Here is a 23,300-nt window from a genome sequence, read left to right on the forward strand (position 1 = left end):
GATTGGAATGGAAATGGCTGACTCTTTTCTCTCTCTCTTTCATTTCTGCCATTGGGAGGTTGCAAGGCCTGTGGTTTTACTGCCAAAATCACAAATGTTAGTTACAACTGTTCCCCTCCCGAGCTGTGAGTGAGATCTGGGCTGTAGGCAGGGCTCCGTTAAAGAGGGGGCAGGGCTACCAGGTCCCTGGTCGGGGGAGTAAGGTGGTCAGGGCCAGGTTGGAAAACTTCTGGAGATTTGGGAATGGGTCCTGGGGGGGGGGGACTCAGTGGGGTCCAAGGCCACAGAGTCCCCCCTCCAAAGCATCCATTTCCTCCAGGGGAACCGATCTCTGTAGTCTGGAGATGAGGTGTAATTCCAGGGGATCCCCAGGTCCCACCTAGAGGCTGGTATCCCTAGGAGTAACCCCCCCCACACACACACACAGAAATGACAGAGCCATGAAACTTGTTCCTCCCTCCCCCCCAGAGCTCATGACAAAACCCGGCAGTTGTTGATCAGCATTTGCTGGTTTGTTTAAGGCGCCCTCAGGCTCCATCAGAAGGAACCACCGAGATCAGTCCGGTCAGCTGAGGCAGCCTCTGCCAGTTCTTTTCAGTCCGATCTCCTTATGAATTCGTTTAAATCAGGGGTAGTCAAACTGCGCCCCGCCAGACGTCCATGGACTACAATTCCCAGGAGCCCCTGCCAGCGTTCGATGGACATCTGGATGGGCGCAGTTTGACTACCCCCTGGTTTAGATGGAAAGGTGTCCCCATCTCTAGAGGCTGCTGAAGCTGGATCAGAAATTCGTGAGGAGACTGGCCTGGGAGCGCTGACCAGGTGTTCATTAGGTGTTCCTTAGATCAGGGGTAGTCAACCTGGCAGGGGCCTTGCTGGCAGGGGCTTATGAGAATTGTAGTCCATGGACATCTGGAGGGGCACAGGTTGACTACCCCTGCCTTAGATGTCCCAGTCATCTCTAATTATACTGAAGGAGGGAGAGCAGAGAAGGAGCTTGCTAGGTTCTCTTCTGTTGGCTTATCAAGTGCAGAGTGATCCAGAGCCAGGTGGTAACGGTGAGTGAGGGAGCTAGTCAGCTGCTTCTAGTCTTCCTGGGGACATGCCGGAAGTTGAATTTTGACCTGCATTTCTTGAGACAGGTGTGTGAAGTGATCATGACGGAAGGGTAGGGCCACAGATCTAGAGTTTTAGACCAACGAAAGCCACAGCGCTTTGTCTCTTTCTCCTCTGTAAGGCCTTGTTTGCTTGTTTGCTTTTTTGTTTCTTGCCCAATTGGGGTGACCCTGCAGGGTTTCCAAGGCAAGGGACTTTCAGGGGCGGTTTGCCAGTGCCTGCCTCTGAGTCTGCGGAGCCCCCTGGCCTGCCTTGGGGGTCTCCCATTCTAGGGCTGTGCACTTTGGCTCAGTACGGCCGCCTTAGCAATCGCCAAAGCCCGCGGTGGCCAGTGCCACGGAGAGGAGGGGCGGCAGTGGCGCCCCTCCTCTCTGCAGTGCTGGCCTCTTATGCACCACTTCAGGCTTTGGTGATCGCAGAGGAGGCCGAACTGAGCCGAAGCTCACCCACTTCCTACTCGCACCGTTCAAGCCACAAAAGTAATGCAGTCATCATGCCTGACGTCTCTTTCCTGAGCCTGCCCCAGCTGGAGGGAGGCTTTTAAGTGTCCTTTATGCATTCCCGAAGGTGCCCCGAGGAGTCTGGCACAGACAAAGCCATGGCTTACCCTGCCCTGCTTGGAACAGTTTAAAAGTTCCCCCCTCTGTGCTTCAGAACAGACTATGCTGAAATGCTCACAGGGAAGAGGAAACAGCAGAGCGATCTCCAAACTCCAAATTAAATTAAGGCAGAGGAAATTCAGAGTCCTCCAGGGAGGGAGAGGCAATGGGATTCAAGGCAAGGAATGTTAGGCTGTTGCGTTCTGCTGTTTAAATATTTAACCGCAGCGTAGCAAACTACTGAGTTCCATTGAAAGGAGGCCTCATCTCTCTCACACACAAAAACAAGGAAGGCCTCCCCTCCCGGGGAGAGACTTCTCTTTCTGGGCAACAGGTTTTTGGTTGTCAGACAGAATTCTCCCGCTAGGCATGTGAATCCTGCTGACTCGTCACACACGACGGACGCCCATCTCATCCTTCTCTTCGGCCTTGTCCTCCTTCCCCAGCCCAAACCGGCCTTGAGCTGCTCCGGAAACGTCTCTGGTCCTGCTAGAGTGACGCATTGGCAGCTTGCCCGTTCTGGGATGGGGATGGGGTTAGTTTTTCTTTCTTTCCAGAGAACCACAGATTTTCCCGCCCCCTTGGAAAGCAATGTCTTTGGCTGCAGGCTCTCCCTCCTGAAACACACTTTCCGTTACTTCCAGGCAAGCCCACTTCAATCGGATCAAGGGGCCGCAAGAGCAGGCTTGGCCCCTGATCAAGATCAAACAAGAGGTTTCCTTTGAAGTGGAGAGTCGTGCCTTTATACCCACTGGGCTGTTTGTGAGCTGGAGCTGGAAGAAACTTCACAAGGGTCATCCAGTCTACTAACTCTAAACAACAAGCTCTTGGTTGGGAAACACCAGGAGATTTGGAGGGTGAGGTTTGGGGAGCAGGGGGACTTCAATGGGGTATGATGCCACAGAGTCCACCTTCTAAGGAGACCATTTTTCTCCAGGTGAGCTGATCTCTGCCACGTGGAGATCACTTGGAATTCCCGGGGGACTCTGGCCATCACCTGGAGTTTGGCCACCAGAATGTCCATCACTGTCCATCCCCCTGGCCAAGGGTTTCCGTGTGATCTCCCCAAATGGCAATAGTCATGAGATGGTCAGGTTCAAGCCATCGAAAGATCTGGCTTGGAGAACGGGTTGGAAAGAAGCATTCTGGGCAAGATAACAAGCCTCAAATGCTTTTTGCCATTTTATAAGATAATATCTGAGCTTTAGGGGGAGGGGGGAACCCTCAGTCTTGAGCCTCTTTGCTTTCTAGGAACCCGAAGCACTCTTGACCAAGCCAGACTTGCATGCAAGTTTTACAGGACCTTTTGCCAAAGTCAACTGAAGAGCGCTGGAGGACAGGCTGGTGGTTGTCCTGTTTCTCATTTGGGTTGGATCATAACAGATATTTTAGCAGTGACAACATCGAGCACATTCATGCGCTTTGATTTCAATTTGCCCTGTAAAGATAGAGCGAAAGATCTGTTGATTTGATGGAGTCTTCTGGAAACCCCTAGATCAGGGGTAGTCAAACTGCGGCCCTCCAGATGTCCATGGACTACAATTCCCAGAAGCCCCTGCCAGCGAATGCTGGCAGGGGCTTCTGGGAATTGTAGTCCATGGACATCTGGAGGGCCGCAGTTTGACTACCCCTGCCCTAGATAGAAAACACGGCTTTGACAGGCAACTCAAGGGATTCCCTCCCCCCACACCCCCTTGGATGTGAAGTCATGTAGAACACTCAGATGGTTTGGCAGAAAACCAAACCTGTCCTGCTTTCCTCTGGTGCGTTGCAACAGAGCAGGAAGCCAGTAGGGCAACGTCTCACGCAAAGCCGGGCTACAGATGCTTCAGAGCCGTAGCTGATTGGCCAAGAAGAGGCACCCAATGCATACACCCAAGCCCTAAGACATCACGAGGAACCGCGGGAAAGCAAAGCTAAGTGACTGTTGAGCAACATTCCTCCCCCCATAAAAGTCATGGGCCTTGTTTGTTACACATTCGACATTCCTTTGGGTAGACCAACACTACAAACTCCACGTTGTTTTTGGCTTTCCCCTAGAAACCCAGGAATTGAAGCTGGAGGGAGACGGAGCTGGATATTAGCACAAGCTTTGAAAGCTGCATTTTAGGGCCTCAAGTTATGAGAAACTGGCAGCGTCAGAGAACTGACTCTGTCGATTCTCCACAGGTGCCACCTCCAAAAGTCCCGGAACCTTCCAGGCCACGCCCTGAGGTGGCACCTGTGCAGAATCGACAGAGTCAGTTCTCTGATGCTGCCAGTTCCTCCAGAGGAATTGATCTCTGTAGTCTGGAGATCCAGGCCCCACCTGGAAATTGGTAACCGAAAGAGACCTGTAGATTTTTTTTAAGCACTAAAAATCACTAAACTACCATTTAAAACAATACAGGCGATGGTGAGCTGCTTTGAGACTCCTTTGGAGAGTGAGAAGCAAGGTAGAGAACCAGCTCTCTTCTTGTTCTTGTTCTTGTTCTTGTTCTTGTTCTTGTTCTTGTTCTTGTTCTTCTTGTTCTTCTTCTTGTTCTTCTTGTTCTTGTTCTTGTTCTTCTTCTTCTTCTTCTTCTTCTTCTTCTTCTTCTTCTTCTTAATTCCTCCCCAGCTGAAGAGGGATTTAAAGGGAGCGGGCAGTGGTGCACTTGTCTTTATCAGCAGTTCTACGTGTGCTCTCCCCATCTTCTCAGCTGCTGACTGGGAAAGTGCAGGGAGGTGGCATTTAAACAAGCCAAAGTTGGTTGAGTTGCTGAATTGCAATTCGTCACCTCGATTTAGACTGTTTGAATGCAGAGAGTAGGTAAGTTGGCTCAGATGAGCTGGGAGTACCCAAACCAGCATTGATTCAGGTAACTTTTGGCTTATCTAAGTCAAACTGCCCACCCCTCCTTTCATACTTGGATGAATGGAGACATATCGGCCCCAATTTAAAAAATGAACTCTGGGCACTTTTACACATGCTAAATAATGCCATGTGAATCCAGAGACTGCTTGCCAGTGGATTTTGCCATTTCAAGTTGCAAAGTCCACTTGAAGTGGATTGAAGGTGCATTATTTAGTGTGGGAAAGTGCCCACTGAGGCCATGCTGACTTGAGATATTTCCCTCAATTGCTTTTTCTGGCCTGACCTGGGTAGCCCAGCCTAGCCCAGCTGCCTCAGATCCCGGAAGCTCATCAGGGTTGGCCCAAGTAGGAAACACTGGCAGGGGCTCATGGGAATTGTAGTCCATGGACATCTGGAGGACCATAGGTTGATTACCCCTGCCTTAAAGGACAGACAACCAGGGGAGTCCAGTGTGGCTCTACAGAGGTCGGCAAAGGACCCCCCATCCTGCTCTTCTCTTGCCTTCAGCTCTCTGTGGTAACCTCACGGGGCTTTCCACCATCATTGTAGTTTTGAAACATCACCTGTCCATTGAAGTACATGGCCAGCCTCTGCCTTTTGTCTAAGAAAATGCAGAGCATGCAAGGATGCGGTAAAGTGAACCGGGGGGGAGGGGGGACTGGATTTCTTACGGAAAAGGTGAGATGGAGAAGTTGGCCCAGGGCATGGCAGGGACGGGCTTCTCCCCAGAGCCAGTTTAAGGATTTGCAGGGCCCTGGCAGAGCACAACTGTGGCGGAAGCAGCCAGATGGGGAGCGGAGGGGCTCCCGCAGTGTCCTACAAAACAAATGAAGAGGTATCCTGCCCCTGGCTATTTCAGTTTTAAGAAAACGACAGCATCAGAATCCCCAAACTGTAGATCATATATACCAGGGGTAGTCAAACTGCGGCCCTCCAGATGTCCATGGACTACAATTCCCAGGAGCCCCCTGCCAGCGAATGCTGGCAGGGGGCTCCTGGGAATTGTAGTTCATGGACATCTGGAGGGCCGCAGTTTGACTACCCCTGATATATACTTTGAGCTCAAGACTTTGGAGAGCCCCTGCCAGCCACAGGAGACTAGTGGGCTGGTATACAGCCCCATGATGGCATTAGGATTAGACTGTATTTTTAGCATGTGGACGCAGAGAGAGCGAGAGAGATACAGCATGTGAAGTATCTAGGTTTGTACAACATAAAGCCCAACAAAACCCACATGAATTACAGGGAAGCAGTGGGGGGGGGGATTTTGGGGGAGGATCAACTATGAAGGTCTTTTCCTCATAAACACCCTGGGCTATTTTTAGTTTTCTAATGCACAGAAGTCAGTGAGATGAAGAGGGAAGTGATCCGTTTCTAGCAGAAAAATCTTCATTAATAATTCCTTCTAGGAGTCTGTGGGTGCCTTTATCTGACAGCCCGACAAGCCGCACTAAACAACAGGAACGCAGCAGATCGGATCTCGCAGGCCCGGCAGAGATTCCCTTGTCATGTTCCATTAAGAAGGAGGGGGAAGACCCCCCCACCCACCCACCCACCCTCCATCTTGGCAGATAGAGACCTCGGCACCAAGTCCTTCCATCTGGACTTTACGGAAATGTTGACAGGGAGGTTGCCGTCCTGAGCATGTTTCATCTCAGGATTCTTCTTGTTGCTGTTTATGATGCCCCCCCCCCCAAACCCCTTATCTTATTTGAAGCCTGTTTGCTAATAAACACCAGAAAAACAGCATCAAAACCCTAGATCTGAATGGAGTAAGATCCTATTTTTTGAATCCAGAGCAGTTTGGGGCAGTGTAGCCCCTGCGAGGCCGAGGTTCAAGTCCTCCCTTCTGCAACAGAGGCTCCCTGGGTGACCCAGGGCCCGTCACAATCTGGGCGATTCTGGACCAGCAACGCCACCCTGGGTCATTGCTGGGGCGCTGTGGTGGAGCTGCATGCTCTGCCACTTTCTGTGTCCCCACGAGGGGCACATTTTGGTGGCAGATTCGGTCCATCCTGGATTTATGTGTCCGAACAAACACAGCTGGGGTGGAAAGGTTATGCCAGGGGTAGTCAAACTGCAGCCCTACAGATATCCATGGACTACAATTCCCATAAGCCCCTGCCAGCAAATGCTGGCAGGGGCTCATGGGAATTGCAGTCCATGGACATCTGTAGGGCCGCAGTTTGACAACCCCTAGGTTATGCCTGTGGAGGGGGGGGGGCAGCAGAGCGTTATTAGCAGGAAGGTGAGATCGCAAATTTTAAAATGCCACATTTGGCCTGGCAGCTCCACGGAGTGCCAATGAGACAACTGGGGCATATTTTGTTTCTGCTGGCATGCCATAGATGGGGAAGAGCCAGGCCTGTAAGGCTGGGCTTTACTGTATTCACACAGGCCTGCCCCAGGCTAGGCCTTGTTGGCCCCTGGCGTGGGTCAGGGAACATGGAAATTATCCACATTCTCTCAGCATGGGGCAACAGTGCCCTGAAGTGTGCCAGGCACAGGAGGGGGGCGGCCGGGCATCAGCACCATGTGAAAGTGGGGATTAGCCCTGCTGCCACCCACCTGGAATCGGCCTCTCTCACCCTACCTCGCAGGATATTGTAAGGATAACATGGAGGTGAGAAGAATGGGAGATGCTCCTCCTACTACAGAAATAACTAGGCATTCATGATGGCTAATGAGTAGGGGGCAGCATTTCCCTGAACTTGAGGGGCCTTGATTCTGTATTCCTCTGATAGGGATGTTCAGGTCTGGGTTTGCTCAAGGATAAACCGTGTGCAAAATAATGTTCATTATATTTTCTTAAATTTGCACGCCAGCCTGATATACTGTAATCTAGTTCCCCAGTTCCGATTTTATCCAAGTATTCCCTGGTCAGGCAGCCCTTTATGTCTCCAGCTTAAGTGAGATGCTGAACACTGACAAGCCAGCCAGCCAGGGGCACAAAAACAGCCTTGAAAAACCACTGAATGCCTGAAATCAGGCCTCATAAGTGGACCATAGAAGAGCGAAAAATATTTTTTCAACACTTGCTTAAAAATCCTGGATAAAAAGAAGTGTTTTGGCCTGGTATCTAAAAGACCACAAGATAGGTGCCAGGTGAGCGTCAGGGAGGGGGAAATTTCGAAGGCCTGGGGCCCTCTCAGAAAAGACCCTGTTTCTACTCATCTCTCCTCTGAAATTAGGGGGCACAAAGAGCAGGATTTGGGGGAGGGGGCAGATCTTAACAGGCTGGCTGGGAAGATGATTTATTGTGGACAAGAGCCCATTGTCAAATATATGAAGTGGAATCTCAAACCCAGGAATGCACACATGCACACCAGAACGGGGGAAGTTGGAAGTGGATTGTAACATAACCAAATGCCAGGGGCATGATCTGTAAATCTCAAAAGGATTCCAGGACAACACATCAGCCACTGACAAACCCACTCTGACTGGTGTCGATTAACTCAATGAGGCTTCGGGATTTAATCCCGGTCGGGGCCAAATCTGTTCAACTGCTGGCTGATCAAGCCAAAGCTATCAACATGTTCCAGTTCAGAACTTGCTCCCTGGAGTCTCCCCATGAAGCTCCGGTGCTGAAGACTGACTTTCAGGTCAGCCTCTCCTTTGAACAGGAACCCGAACCTGAAGCGTTTCTATGAAGTATTCTTAAAACAACAATGAAGAAAGAGATAAGCAGCAGACTTGTCCCCAGGGGTACACTGCTACACGCAAGCTCTCAAGAAGGCTGCTAAATCTGCTCCAGCTGGCTGGCTGTGATCCACAGCCCAGCCTGGATATCTCCCAGGCTAGCCTGATATCTCCTGACCCGGAAATTGCCATTGGTGCAAGACGCAGCTGCTAGGGTCCCCGCAAGGTCATCTTGGAGGGCCCATATCCAGCCTATGCGGAGGCAGCTGCTTTGGTTCCCAGTTGGCCTTTGGATCACGTTCAAGGTTTTGGTATTAACCAGAGTGCTTGCACTCGAAAGCTCCCACCTTGAATAAATCTTTGTTGGCCTTTGTTGGACAGGTTGACATAGAAAAAGAGAAGGAAGGTGTCAGGGAATGGCCAAATTCGGTCAGATCTCAGAAGCTAAGCAGGGCTGGTGCTTGGAACAGGAACTTCCCAGCTGGACTCTACAGGGGGAGGCAATGGCAGACCTCCCGGGAGAGATGCACTTGTGCCCCTTGTGGGGGCTGCCATAAGAAGGCTGTGACTTGACGGGCACTTGGCACACACACACGCATCATGCTGAATTTGACTGCCACCCCCCCCTTCAAAATGGGCCCAGGCAGCCTCTGCGGCTAGTGGGGGCCTTGGGTTTCCTTCTGCCCCTTCTCTTATCAGGGCTTCCCAAGCCGTCGCTGTCAGGAGTGGCTTGGTGATCACAGAGCAAAGGTGGCCTGGCAGCTTTCTCCTTTTCCTGCTGCCTGTCAGGACAGGAAGTCACAGCTTTGAGGAGAGCGTGCCACCGAGAGAATCGGAGATCACACCCAAGGTCAAGGGGAAGGCTGCACGAGCGGAGAATATGCAGACCCAGCGACAGCTGCGGCCTGGACAGGAAAGGCAGGCCTCTCCTCTCATTTCCCCTGTTTGCTATCTTGGGATGTCCTGAGGGGGCGGGGGGAGTGGACGCAGGTAACTGATCCAAGCTACACAGCAAAACCAAAATGACTGAACTGAAAAGATGCAACTGGTTAGAAAAGCCCACACATTTGTGCAGGTTGTGGGAAACAGTCTTCGTTCTGCCTCGGGTTTCCAAGTATATCCATCAATCCAGGCTTTCATGTAACCCTGGGGTTTCTCGATAGCCCTGGAGAGTCCCGTATGGGTGGGAGCTAGTTCATTTTTATATAGTTTTTAAATTTGTTAAATATTTATGGGGTGATTTATTGGGTGATGTCAACCCATTTCTCCCTTTCCCAAAATGGCCAACGATGGGCCTTGAGGGGGTGGCTCTGCTTCCCAATCATACTCAGAAGTGATTGTGCCACTTCTGGGGTTTCTCAAAGCCTGAAGAATATTTCAGGGGCTTCTCAGGGGGTCAAAAAACTGAGAAAGGCTGAATCAATCAGTCAATCAACTTAATAATATGGTCATCAACCAGCAAGTCAAAGTAAATCCCAAATTGCCTTGTTTGGTGTTTTGTTTCTCACATTCATTATCTGAATCGCATCTATTTAAGACTTGTTTTTAGCTTACCTTTCTTGAACAAAGGAACCCAAGCGGCCACATTGGCCTCAAACCCCTTCATGTATTAATTATTAGAGGTCTGTGTGGACTGCTGGGAAAAATGCATTCTCAAAATATTTTCTATATATATAAAATGTCTCTCTCTATAAAATTCTGCAGCGCTTATTTGTTTTGCAGTTTGAGAACCATGGTTTTGACAGCGAATTCTGCTGGAAAGTCATGCTCTGCACCTCAGTATATTTCTTTTTAGAATGCCTGACCTCCCAGTGCAACAGAACTTGTAACAGGCTCTGTACCCTATAATCAACTTCATATACTCTTCGGTGCAACTGATATTTCTCAATCCAATCTAGGCACCAGGAAAGTGCCCTCAAATGACACCCACCAAAGCACCACTTCCTTGGGAGTACAGAGATCAGTAATTCCAGACTTCCTCCCTCCCTGCAGTGCTTTGGATACTGCAAAACCCTTATATTGGTGCCAATATCAAGCTACAGGTTGGCATTTATTCTTTGCCAGTTCCCGCCACAGGGGGAAGAAAACCTTAATGAACCTGAGAAGACTCTGAAAAGTGGAGAGTTCAGATTAATGCTGGAAAGTATGTTGCAAGTTACTAATTGCGGGCAGTAAAAGTTGGAGCACTGAAAGAGGCAGAGAAGTGAAAGCGACTTCCCTGGAAGTCAACAGCTACGTAACGTGTCTATTGGAGGTAAGTAGAGTCAGACACTGTCATAATTAAACCCTTGTAAAACAGAACGCCTTCCAGCAAAACCAGGCCTTGGTGGGATGAGAGGAAATTAGGATCCAGAATAGGGCTACAGGGAGACATCTTCTTGCCAAAAACATCCCCCTAGCCCATTAAATTTGTGAATTTTTATTTCTCCCCTCATGTTGTTTCCTATTTGTTTTTCAGGCAACAAAGAGCAACCAGCTCTGATCCAAAGCAAACACCTATAAGTCATTCACTGGCTTCAAGTTAAGGAACGTCAGTCTGTGGGGAGAAAAAGTCAATATATGAAAACAGGTCAGCTGACAATAATAAAATGACCTGGGTCACTCTGAAGTATCTCTGCCAGGGATTCCCAACCAGGTCTGTGGGAGCTCTAGGGGGAGGCCCACAGCCCAACGAACAGCTGATCGCCGGAGAGAAGCCTCCCTTATTGGGACTTGGACACAAGCTACAAACAGCTGATCCCCAGAGAGGCGCCTTCCCCAGCGGGATCAGCTGTCTGGCGGCTGATTCAGCTGAATTGGTTTGAGTTTCCTGAATTGGCCAAACTCGAATCAATATACTGAATCAATGATTCGATTTATTCGAGTTGTACCAAAGCAGGAAAACTTGAATCTGAAAAGTACTGAATATTTTTCCCAGTTTATGTCTCTAGTTGTATACTCTATCAGCTGTTCCCAGATTGTTCTGGGGGGAATAACGTTTTGAGGTAGCCTGACAGCGTTGCAGTCTCTGGATTATGAAACTCCTGCAGATTTGGGTGTGGAGCTTCGTGTGGTTTGGGGAGGGGAGTAACCTCACTGAGCCATGAGGGCACCGAACTCAGCTCTCAAAGCTGCCATTTTCTCCAGAAGATCTGACCTCCGGCCCTTCCCTGGATGACCAACTAGCTGGATGCAGTCAGCACTTGGAAGCTAAGCAATGGCTGCCCAGCTTAGTACTTCCTGGACTTTGGTTCCCTTGCAGTTCTACTACCAAGAAATCCAGGGTTGCTACTCTGAGGTAGGTCATGGCAAGCCACTTCTGAATGTCTCTTGCCTGGAAAACCCTACAGCAAGATTCTCAGCCAGGGTTTCGTGAAATCCTGGGTGGTTGTTTTTTTAAGGCCCTGGAAGGGTTTCCTGAATGGGTTAATAAATGTGTTAAATATTTACTGGGTGATATGACCATATAATGAGCCTCTTGTGGTGCAGGGTGGTAAGGTAGCCGACATGCTGTCTGAAGCTGTCTGCCCATGAGGCTGGGAGTTCGATCCCAGAAGCCGGCTCAATGTTGACTCAGCCTTCCATCCTTCTGAGGTCAGCTTGGAGGGTAAACGGTAATGACTGGGGAAGGCACTGGCAAACCACCCCGTATTGAGTCTGCCATGAAAACGTCACCCCAAGGGTCAAACATGACTCGGTGCTTGCACAGGGGATACCTTTACCTTTTTATGACCATATATGTTCATGTTGACCCGCCCACCCAAAGTGGCCAATGATGGGCCAGGAGGGGGGTGGGGAGGGGAGGAGCCTTGGGTGGGTGTATCCACAGCCATGGTTCCCAAACCTGTTCTGCTTGATCACACCTGAATGTTTCGGGGGTTTCTCAACAGTCAAAGAATTGAGAAAGGCTGCCCGACTGGGTTGCCATAAATTGGCTGAGACTTGTCTGCCTTGTCTGCCACCGCCAAGTGATCTCTGCTTTCTGGAGACCAGCTCTAATTCCTAGAGATCCCTTGGACACTGGCGGCCCCAACCTGAATCGTACTTCAAGATGCTAATCCCGGAGAAACAGTTTGTGACAAGTGCAAAATATTTGCTTTGAAAAATGCCATTGAAAGGGTTTCAGCCAGCCAGTCTGTGCTTGGGCGCACCAGAAAGAGCATTTCAGCAAGGGCTGGGCGGGACAAGGTTTCCATGAAGGCACAATGGGCTGCACAGGTAGGCACTGACTCCATTCTCACTGAAGTCCTGCACTTAATTCAGCAAAAATAACAGTGGATTTCTTTCTTTCTTTCTTCTTCCACTTTTTTTTCATGACAGCATATAATTCAAAGACAAAACAGGGACCCAGACATAATGAAATCTCAGGCTGAACGGCCGCTCCCACTGAAGTTAATTATAAAGCTCTCCTTGGCTGCAGTCATGTGCAGAAGGAGAGGCCATGAGAGGTCAGGTTTCTGCAACTCCTCATTTATAGAGCACTCGAGTATGCACCTCAGTGCTGCTTCCCTGCTCAGCAGACTCAGGGCACCTAAAATAAATCTGTCAGTGTTGGGGGTTTTTTGCTTAAAAATCACAGCTTTTCCCTTTAGCACTGAACAGTTATCGACACTCCAATGCCGCTGAGCAAAGGAAAGGGCATGTTAGGACAAGTGCGGATGCTGATCAAAAGGGCTGGCATAGATTGCTTTTCTGGAAGATGAAGAGCAGAAAGGGAAGGAGGACCAAAGGTTGCCAACTCAGGGTTGGGAAATTCCTGGAAATCTGGGAGTGAAGCTTGGGGAGGGAGCTCAGTGAATCCAAGGCCATGGAATCCACCCTACAAAGCAGGGGTAGTCAAACTGCGGCCCTCCAGATGTCCATGGACTACAATTCCCATGAGCGAATGCTGGCAGGGGGTCATGGGAATGGTAGTCCATGGATATCTAGAGAGCCGCAGTTTGACTACCCCTGCTCCAAAGCATCCATTTTCTCCAGGGGAACTAATCTATGTCATTTGGAGATCAGCTGTAATTTTCGGACACTTCCAGGCACCACCTGGTGGTTGGCAACCGCAGTAGGACCTGAAAAGAGTGTGGTGTTTTTTGAAGTTATATGCATACTTTTTTTCACTTTTGACAATAGGGTCAATCTTCCTTCGTTGTGTGTTTGAAACTGCCAGCAAAGTCAGCCTCGGATGAGCCAGTGATGGCTTCCAGATGTGCATCCCTAACCTTAAGCAAACAGAATCAGGGTCTCAGGCTTTCCCGTGCCTCTGGATCTGACCCTTGCTCCTGGCTAAAGACATCCCATTGCTACAGTAAAATTATGAGTAGCAGGTTCAAATGGATACAAGTAAATGCGATGTATTTTGGGGAAAATGGGGTAAGACCCAAATGACATTTTACATGCAGCTGTATGGAATCTTTCACCTTCTTAAAACAAAAAACCCTGCAAGCTGGGTTTTTTAAAACTTCTCGGGGAGCACCCAAGGGCATAGTGAGATCCTGGTGACCTCTTTCCCCAGGGGAGCTGCAAACTCACCGACTGCCTTGCTGACCCTTTGCTAAGTAGAAGTAACTGAGGAGCAAAGGCCTTCCTCGTCCTTTAGAACAGGGGTAGTCAACCTGTGGTCCTCCAGATGTTCATGGACTACAATTCCCATGAGCCCCTGCCAGCATTTGCTCATGGGAATTGTAGTCCATGAACATCTGGAGTACCACAGGTTGACTACCCCTGCTTTAGATTCATCGAATCATAGAATCATAGAGTTGGAAGGAACCTCATGGGCCATCTAGTCCAACCCCCTGCACTACGCAGGACACACGTTTTCTTCAACGTCATGGCAAGTGTGACCAGTGCCATGTTGTGGTTAAGAGCAGCAGAGCTGGGTTTGATTCCCTACTCCTCCTCCACAGGAGGCCTGCTGGGTGACCTAGGGCTGGCCACCGTTCTCAGCCCTGCCTGCCCCACAACAGGCCTCTTGTGAGGAAAGGTGATTGTTAGCTGCTTTGAGACGCAGGGGCATTCTAGGTGACCTCGGGCCAGTCCAAGTTCTCTCAAGACTCTCTCAGCCTCACCTGCCTCGCAAAGGCCAATTCCACATGGCGACGGCCACAGTGGCTAGCTCCTGGTGCAGTGCTGTTGAGCATGAAGCTCTACAGTTTACTGCATCCCTACAAGAGACATGTTACAGCTCCAGATCTGCTCCAGCGCTTAAATGTGTCCCCCCCCCAGGAAACAAAGTAGCAGCAGAATAGTACTGCCACATGGCATGGGCGGGATCCGTGGGGTAGGTTTTATTTTGCAGGACGGTGGGATTGTGTTGTTCTATACAATTCCACCTTCCAGCAAAATTAAAATGAATACCCCGGTCCTCCCCGTAGTGCAGCAGAGTGCCGTGAAGCCAACCGGGGCATTCTTTGCTCCCTCTCACCCACTGTAGGGCCTCTTCCCTGTTCACATGAGCCTGTCGCCGGACAGGCTGTTGGCTCCCACAGTGGGCTAAGGGAGCTCGGAAGAATCGGTGTTCCCCTGCCCTATAGGAAATTCAGGTCTAGGAAGCAGGTTCTTAATTGTTAGGTGGCATGATTTCATCATGTATGATTTTATACTGTTGTTAACCGGCCCAAGCTGACAGAATGGGGTGGTGTTAAAATAAAATATGTATCATTTAATTTTACTCCTAGGACAGTGCTCCTCCCTCCCCCACCCCCTGCCTGGCATCCTTGCCCCTGAGTGTTGGGCCTGCTTCTTTTCAAACCTTGCTGCTGTGGTGGAAAACAAGCGGATGTGGACGTTGTCACTTTATCAAGCGGCAGGACAAAGGAAGAGCACAGGCATGGAGCTGGGCCGCAGCTGCTGAGGTTTACCTAATTAGAAAATGCTGGACATTTCTATGCCTGCGTGGTGTCATGGTTAAGAGCGGTATCTTCTAATCTGGCAAGCCAGGCTTGATTCGCTCCTCCTCCTCCTCCACATGTAGCCAGCTGGGTAACCTTGGGCTAGTCACAGTCCTGTTAGAGCTGTTCTGTCAGAGCTCTCTGCATCACAGGGTGTCTGTTGTGGAGAGAGGATTGCAAGCCACTTTGAGACTCCCTTGGGCAGTGAAAAATGGGGTATAAAGTGCAAATCTTCTTCAAATTATTTATTGAAAGAAAGGGAAAATACTGAATTGTCCAGTTCAAAACTGGACACCAGGCAACCCTAACTAATGGCAACCTGAGCAAGGAGGTCCACCAAAGCTTTGGGACCCCCTCCCCCAGAAGATTCATCTGTCTCCCCCCCCATCATAGTTTTACTCCAGTGAGTGAAGACTTTTTGTTTCATTGGGTATCCCCCCCAATAACTGTTATAGGTGCTCCTCCCTGGCTTTGGTGTTTTGCATATATATTGGGCTGAATTATTTTATATATTATATTAACTGCTGCGTAAACATTCGTTTTTATGTTTTTTGGGTCCCTGTCAAGAGCCCTGTTTGGGTGGAGAGGAGGCATAAAAATGTTTTCAGTGAAATAAATCAATTTGGCTATCTTTCATTGTCCCTTGTTTTCACGACAGAAGCTTTATCAGCACAAAATGGATTGCGTCATTGTTATCGTTGGGAAGGAGTAGGCTATTTCCCTGAGCCAAGCATTTGGCCTTTTTGCTCTGTGTTTTGTAGGATGCCAGCAAATGGGCTCTGCGGAGCCATCCTTCCCTACAGCAGAGAGAGGCCGGGACTACTGGTGCAAACTGCCCCTAAGTGACCTCCTCCTCGTATGTGTAAATACCATTTGGGGGGGTCTCAGCATTGTTCCTGGCTCTTTCCCGAGGCGACGAATGACATAAGAGGAACCGAAGGTGAACAAACAGTGTCAGGCATTACAATTTCCAACACATTCCCTTGCGCCCCCAGCTCCCTTGATGACACGTGAGGGTGAACGTCCATCACTTGATGGTATTCATGGCTTCCTCATCAACGAGAACGGAGGACTCATTTGTCAGTCCCTTCGCCTGCCTGACGGAAGGCGAGGCTGAAGGAAGGAAAAGGCCGGCTCTGTCAGAGTGTTTTCCCAGCGCACCGGCCGTCAAAGCAGCTCCGAGGAAGCCAGTCAGAAAGTGCACAGACCAAATGAGATCAGCCCAGGACGGTCCGTGGCGCGTTCGGCAGAGGCCAGGCTCCCGTCATATCACGGAAGTGCTCTGGAAGCCCTCTCCGCTTGAGCGGTTTAAGATGCAGGCCGTGTTCCCCCGGGCAGATGAAATGCAAATATGTCATTTAAATTCCCAAGTAGGGTAATGAGAACTGATAAACGTATAAGAGTGCCTGTGATGGCGACTATATATCGACTCAAATGGGGAAAAACAAACACGCAAACCCTCAAACACATTCCCAACCTAATAAGACTAAATAAATCCCTTCAGAAAGCATGGGCACGCGTTGCCCTGGAACAGGGGCATTATTTTCACATTTAAGAACATAATGTTGCGCTGCCATTAGGATTCACTGAATTTTTATTATTATTATTTCTTTCAGTTCCAGCTTGAGCTGGAATTTAACCCTTGCCTGGCTATAAGGGTAGGGCAGTGCAGTGGCCAGAAATGTGAACTGGGAGGGCATACATTCCAGTCTGAAGAAGTGAGCAGTGATTCATGAAAGCTCATACAGCCTGTGTCCAGTTTTATAAGGGGCTCTTGGACCCTTGCTTGGCTGGATTAGACGTCTCCACAAAAACCTTTTCATAGAATCATAGAATAATAGAGTTGGAAGGGACCTCATGGGTCAACTAGTCCAACCCCCAGCACTATGCAGGACACTCACAACCCTATCGCTCATCCATTGCAACCTGCCACCCCCTTGAACCTTCACAGAATCAGCCTCTCCATCAGATCCAGCCTCTGTTTAAAAATCTCCAAAGATGGAGAACCCGCCACCTCCCGAGGAAGCCTGTTCAACTGAGAAACCGCTCTTCTTCCTGATGTTTAAGAAATTCCATCTAAATATCAGGAAGAAGTTCCTGACCGAGCAATTTCTGAGAGCAGTTATCTGATCAATGGTCAGTTTGTAAATATATACACTACAAGGGAACAAAGTTAAACATAATTTACAACAATACAGGCAGGGCCGGATTTACATGAAAAGAGGCCCGAGGCTATTCCACTTATGTGGCCCTTACATGAGAGATAATAAAATACATCATTACTGTGATATATATATCAATATGTTAAATGAAACATGTTGTGATTGGTACTAACCTTTATAAAAATGTGGAATATAGGCCCCTCTTGATCTTGAGGCCCTAGGCTGAAGCCTAGATAGCCTATAGGAAAATCCGGCCCTGAATTTTATGTGAGCAGAAAAATCATAGAACAAGATCCATAATCTTAACTATGTAACCATTTGGCCATACAGTATAAAATGTGAACCAATCAACATGTTTGGGCTTATTAGACAACATGTTCTTGGTCCGTATACCTCTCTATGTACTTGTGACCAGTGAGGAAGGCCCACTGGGCCGAGATAAATTTTGTCCTGTTTACTGTGGTGTAGTAGTTAAGATGAAACTCAAATACTTCGGCCACCTCATGAGAAGGAAGGACTCCTTGGAGAAGAGCCTAATGCTGGGAGCGATCGAGGGCAAAAGAAGAAAGGGACGACAGAGAATGAGGAGCCACTGAAGCAGTTGGTTTGAGCTTAAATGGACTCTGGGGAATGGGAGAGGACAGGAAGGCCTGGAGGATCATTGTCCATGGGGTCGCGATGGGTCGGACACGACTTTGCAACTAACAACAAGTAGTTAAGAGAAATGAATATGAAGATGCAGGATTGCTTCCCTGCTCCTCCCCATGAAGCCTGCTGGGTGACCTTGGGGTTCTCTCAGCCCCACTGACCTCACAAGGTAGCTGTTGCGGGGAGAGGGAAAGCTGTAGCCAACCACTTTGAGATACAGGAGGCCTGCTGAGTGAACTTGGGCCAGAACCGAGAGGTAGGCCAGGCTGAGAGGTTGGGATCTGCCCAGGATCCTAGTCAATCCCTCTGTCCTCTACACCACACTGATTATTTTTGAGAGATCCTGCACCTTCTTGAACATATCCAGAGTCCATACCTGCTGAATGCTCCATCCCAACCCGTGAGTGGCATTGAACGACGGCTCATCTTGTCTGCAAAAGTACTGAAAATCTGGTGCGCTGGAGGGTCGGATCTCACCAGATCTCCGAAGCTAAGGAGTCTTGGCCCTGTCCATGCCAGATGACCAAAGAGGTCCAGAATTGCTATACAGAGGCAGGCAATGGCTAAACACCTTTGACTGGTTCCTGCTTTGAAAACCCCACTGGGGTCACCATATGTTGATGGCCCTTTCCACCTCTGCCACATGATGGCAGCGAGCTCCGTTGGAGAGCCTGCCAAAGAGATGGAAGGTTAACCTCATATCCTTTAGAGCAGTGGTTCTCAACCTGGGGGTCGCAACCCCTATAGGGGTTGATCTACCCTTTTCCCAGGGGTCACCAAGCCCTCCTCTGCCACCCCACCACCGTGCTGCGCCACCACTGCTGCCCCAGTGTTCCAGTAATGGCAGCTGCAGCAGCCTCAGTAACCTTTAGAGCAGGGCTAGTCAAACTGCGGCCCTCCAAATGTCCATGGACTACAATTCCCATGAGCCCCTGCCAGCGTTCGCTGGCAGGGGCTCATGGGAATTGTAGTCCATGGACATCTGGAGAGCCGCAGTTTGACTACCCCTGCTTTAGAGGCATGGAATGCTTACAGTGACTTGCAATTCCAGGCATTGGTCCATTTCATACCCTTCTTTTCTTTCCTCTACAACTGGGCGTGTTGAATGAGCCATTATGGGGACTGTCTACATTTATATCACGCTCCAGTTCAGTTTATAAACTTCACCGAGACCACTGGTCTTCCCCCGTTCATCACCTGCTATCTGCCCTTCCGGTTTTTTTGGACCCGCTTGTTCAAAAGCTCTAAAATTAATTGTTCTGTGAAATTATATCTTCAAAGCTGCGTCAATCCTCGTTGTATGAAAACTCTTCCTTTCATCATGCTCTCTTATTAAAATATGTATATGCAGCATACATGTTCTCCACTCTGAACAGAAGCGCTGTTGACCTTGGCGACTGACAAAGGCACGATCCCAGCGGCAAACTTGTCTCAAAGAGACTGCAAGTGAGTAGAGAGGGGACAGCTGGATCCGAAGAGTCAATAGCTCAGGCAGACACTCAAGGGTTGCAATTTTTCCTCGTAGGAGTAATCTCTAAGTTGTAGGGCTCGAAAGGCTCTTGGGTTCTGTCTATGTGGAGAGACAGAAGAATCTTCAGTCTAGACCAGGGGTGGCCAAACCGTGGCTCCCCAGATGTCCATGGACTACGATTCCCATGAGCCCCTGCCAGCATGCTGATAGATCATATGGTTCCAAATGAAGAGGGATAGAAGAGCTGTGAGAAGTTTGAAGAAGCACAATTTGAAAGAAGGAAAACACCACAATTATTTGCTCATGGTTAACTCTGTATCATTACATTAACCCATTAGTTAATCTTTAAAGGTAAAGGTATCCCCTGTGCAAGCACCATGTCTGACCCTTGGGGTGACACCCTCCAGCGTTTTCATGGCAGACTCAATACGGGGTGGTTTGCCAGTGCCTTCCCCAGTCATTACCATTTACCCCCCCAGCAAGCTGGGTACTCATTTTATCGACCTCGGAAGGATGGAAGGCTGAGTTAACCTTGAGCCGGCTGCTGGGATTGAACTTCCAACCTCATGGACAGACAGCTTCAGACAGCATTTCTGCCGCTTACCACTTTGCGCCACAAGAGGCTCATACACACACACACACACACACACACACACACACACACACACACACACACACATATATATATATATATATATATATATATATATATATATATATATATATATATATATATATATATATATATATACATAGACACACAAGATTGTCCCTGCTGCGAAGCTCCCTTGCCGACCCTGCAGAAGCAGGCTTTGAAAAAAGTCCTTTGAAAAAAGGGGCAGGGGAAGGAGGATGGAAGTGACTCTTGGGGGGTGATTTTGTAGTCGGGAGGGTGAGGAAAGGGACAGCCCGAGTTTTCCCTTCCTGACGCCCCTGCTGCAACTTGCTGCTCGTTGTCTCCCGCAATAAGAAAACAACTGCAGATTTATCCGTGTTCAGATGCTGTGATGTCACTTCCAGAGCAACCCCAGAAGTGACATCATGGAATCAGCACAACTCTCCAAGATTCTAGGGGGAGTCCTAGAGCGTCACACCAACATGATGATGCTATTTCCGAGGCTGTGCCTAAAGTGGTGTCACCACACCGGAAAATTATGGATTTCCTGCCCATTGCCCCTTCGCTGTTCTACCAAGCAGGGAAACCCTAGTCAGAATACAAATGTTTAAACAGAAGTCAATTACGCACTTATAAGCCTCTGTTTTCAAAGCCTATTCTCAGTAGGTCTGAACTCCTGGGCGCTGGGCATCCAGGAAAAATAGGCATGTGAAAATGGAGGGTAGAGCTCACAATCAGTTTAAAATGGTGAAAACATTCTCCAATGAAGAAAGAGACAGTGTCTATTCACATTTCATCCTCCTCCCATCAGCTTTTCTTCCCAATCAGCTTATGACCTTAAAATACTAATTACTGGAAATATAAAATTGCTCTGCCATAATTTATAATTAGATGAAGGTTTGCGGTGGGGGGGGGAGAGAGATTTTAAATTAAGATGAGTAGGAAAACCCAATCTCAAATAAGTTAATATCTGTATCTTCGGCGATGTGTACTCTTTCATCTTGAACTTGAACTAATTCACCCTTTGCTGAGTAACAGAGACATGTGGAATTTATAGCCCATGACATCTCCTGGAGAGAATCTAGATTGTCTTTCTCACAAGAGGCACCGATATTTCAAGACGGATCTCTGTAGGGGTGAGTTTTCACCTCCCCCCAATTCATCACACTGGAGCCGTTACAGGAGTCACATCATATCATCTGAGCTAGGCCCTTACTGGATATCAATATTCCTGACAGGAACGATATTGTTCTTTTAGAGGAGCCGAAACCATTTTCTCACTTGGCTCTGGACACAGTCTGTCCAAAGACTGCCTGCAACACGCCTGCTTTGGGGGCAATTCCAAAATGTTTTGAACAGAACGACGGAAAAGAGCCTAAGAACCTGTGTTCCTTGGCTGATTGTAGTTAGATTCTCTGCTTCAGTTACCAGGAAGTAGGAGTGACTCTTCTTTAAACAGGACAAAGGAGGGAAACTGAAATGTGACCTGCCTTTGGATTTCAGAAGGAAGTAGGTGATAAACCTGAAACGGAAGAAGATGTGGTTAAAAGTATCCGGTGCCACGCCACTAAACACAGAGCTCACTGGCAGGAGCAAATGCGCAGCCCCCCGGTCCTTGGGCCTCCCTCTCCCCTAGGCGTGAGTGATTTGTCCGCCAAAGCGGCCGATCGCTCCCAGCACAGCAAGCACCACGCTGCAGGGGGCGGGGGAAGGAAGGCGCGCCCGGTGGCGTACCGGCACCTGTGCCTCCCTCCCCCCGCCGCAGCCCGGCACTGAGGGCTCCACGGTCTGGCACCGGGCCGCTGCCCGGGGGTTGGGGAACACTGCGTACAGGATGGATGTGATGAAGCCAGGATTGCAGCTGAAGGCCTGGGCCATTCCTTGGGCATTGTGTGACAACCCACAGACTTGTCTTAAACGCCGTGAAGTCTAGCCCAAACCAACAGGGTTGTCAGCTCTGGGTTGGGAAATCCCTGGAGATTTCGGATGGGAGCCTGGGAAGGTGGCCTTGGAGAGGGGAGAGACCCCCATGGGGCTATTATGCCATAGAGTCCTTTTCTTCAGGGGAGCTGAAAACTGAACTTGATCATCTGGAGATCAATTGTGATCGTGGGAGGTCCCTCACCCAACAATCCTTAATATACTTAGCAATCGCAGGATAAGAGGACGGGTTCTCCTATGGATTTAAAACTGGTGAGATGACAGGGAGCAAAGATTAGGAATCAATGGACAGTTGTCACAATGGAAGGAAGGAAGGAAGGAAGGAAGGAAGGAAGGAAGGAAGGAAGGAAGGAAGGAAGGAAGGAAGGAAGGAAGGAAGGAAGGAAGGAAGGAAGGAAGCAATCGAGCAAGCAAGCAAGCAAGCAGTGGGGTCCCACAAGGATGGGTTTGGGGACCAGACTATTTATTCATAAACGAGGGGCAAAGCCTGTTGTATCCAGGAATACAACGGGCACTAGAGTGCGGGGATGGTAAAAGCAAGTCAGGAGTTGTTGATTCTGGATGGAGATGTGGCTGCATTGGTGTGTTGTGTGGGTTGTGGTTAGGGTTGTGCATGGTGGTGTCTGAATTGACCATTCCAGGCCGATGCAGCTAGCGCCGCGCTGTGTGTGTGTGGGGGGGGGGGGCGGCGCAGGCCCCAGTGCATAACTCGGTGTGCACACGCGGTGCGGCGCTGGCTGCGTCAGCCTGGAACGGCCGATTCGGATGCCGCCATGCACAACCCTAGTTGTGGTAGTGTGGCTGGGCTTGAAGGTGTGTGATTGGAGAGCTTGGACGGGTCCGGAGGCTGAGCAGGCTGTACGTCATGGGGTGGGCTAAAGGAGGTGGGAGGTGTGCAGGCACTTGGGGGGGGGGCAGGGGATGTGGGTGGGGAGGGGGGTTAGACAGATGGGCATTGCAGGGCAGGGCTGGAGTGAGGGGGAAGGGGGAACCTCTGGAGACAGTTGCAGCAGGGGGTGTTTGGAGGGTGGGGAGGCCCCCATTAGCCGTGGCCTCCTTTCTGGAGGTTTCCAAACAGACAGCCGAATCCTGGGCCATCACATGCAAATTAAGCCCCAAGCATGTTGTTGGAAACCTGTCAGGCCTTAGGCACACTCCTAACCCAGATATGTTTTTAGTTTAATGCTGTTTTTATCACTCTGTTTACAAGTCTTTACTTGCTGTTAGGCATATTATTAGATTACAATTTTAAAAGTAGTGCAGGTTTTATAGCTGGCTTGGAGCTCTTTCTCCCTCATCCAAAATACCAGAACCAGAGAGCACCCAATGGAGCTTACAGGCAGGAGGTTCAGGACAGACGAAAGGAAATCCTTCTTTATACAGAGAGCCTTTAAAATGCGGGATTTGCTGCC

This window comes from Paroedura picta, chromosome 2 (genome assembly GCF_049243985.1).
Source record: "Paroedura picta isolate Pp20150507F chromosome 2, Ppicta_v3.0, whole genome shotgun sequence".
Lineage (NCBI taxonomy): Eukaryota > Metazoa > Chordata > Lepidosauria > Squamata > Gekkonidae > Paroedura > Paroedura picta.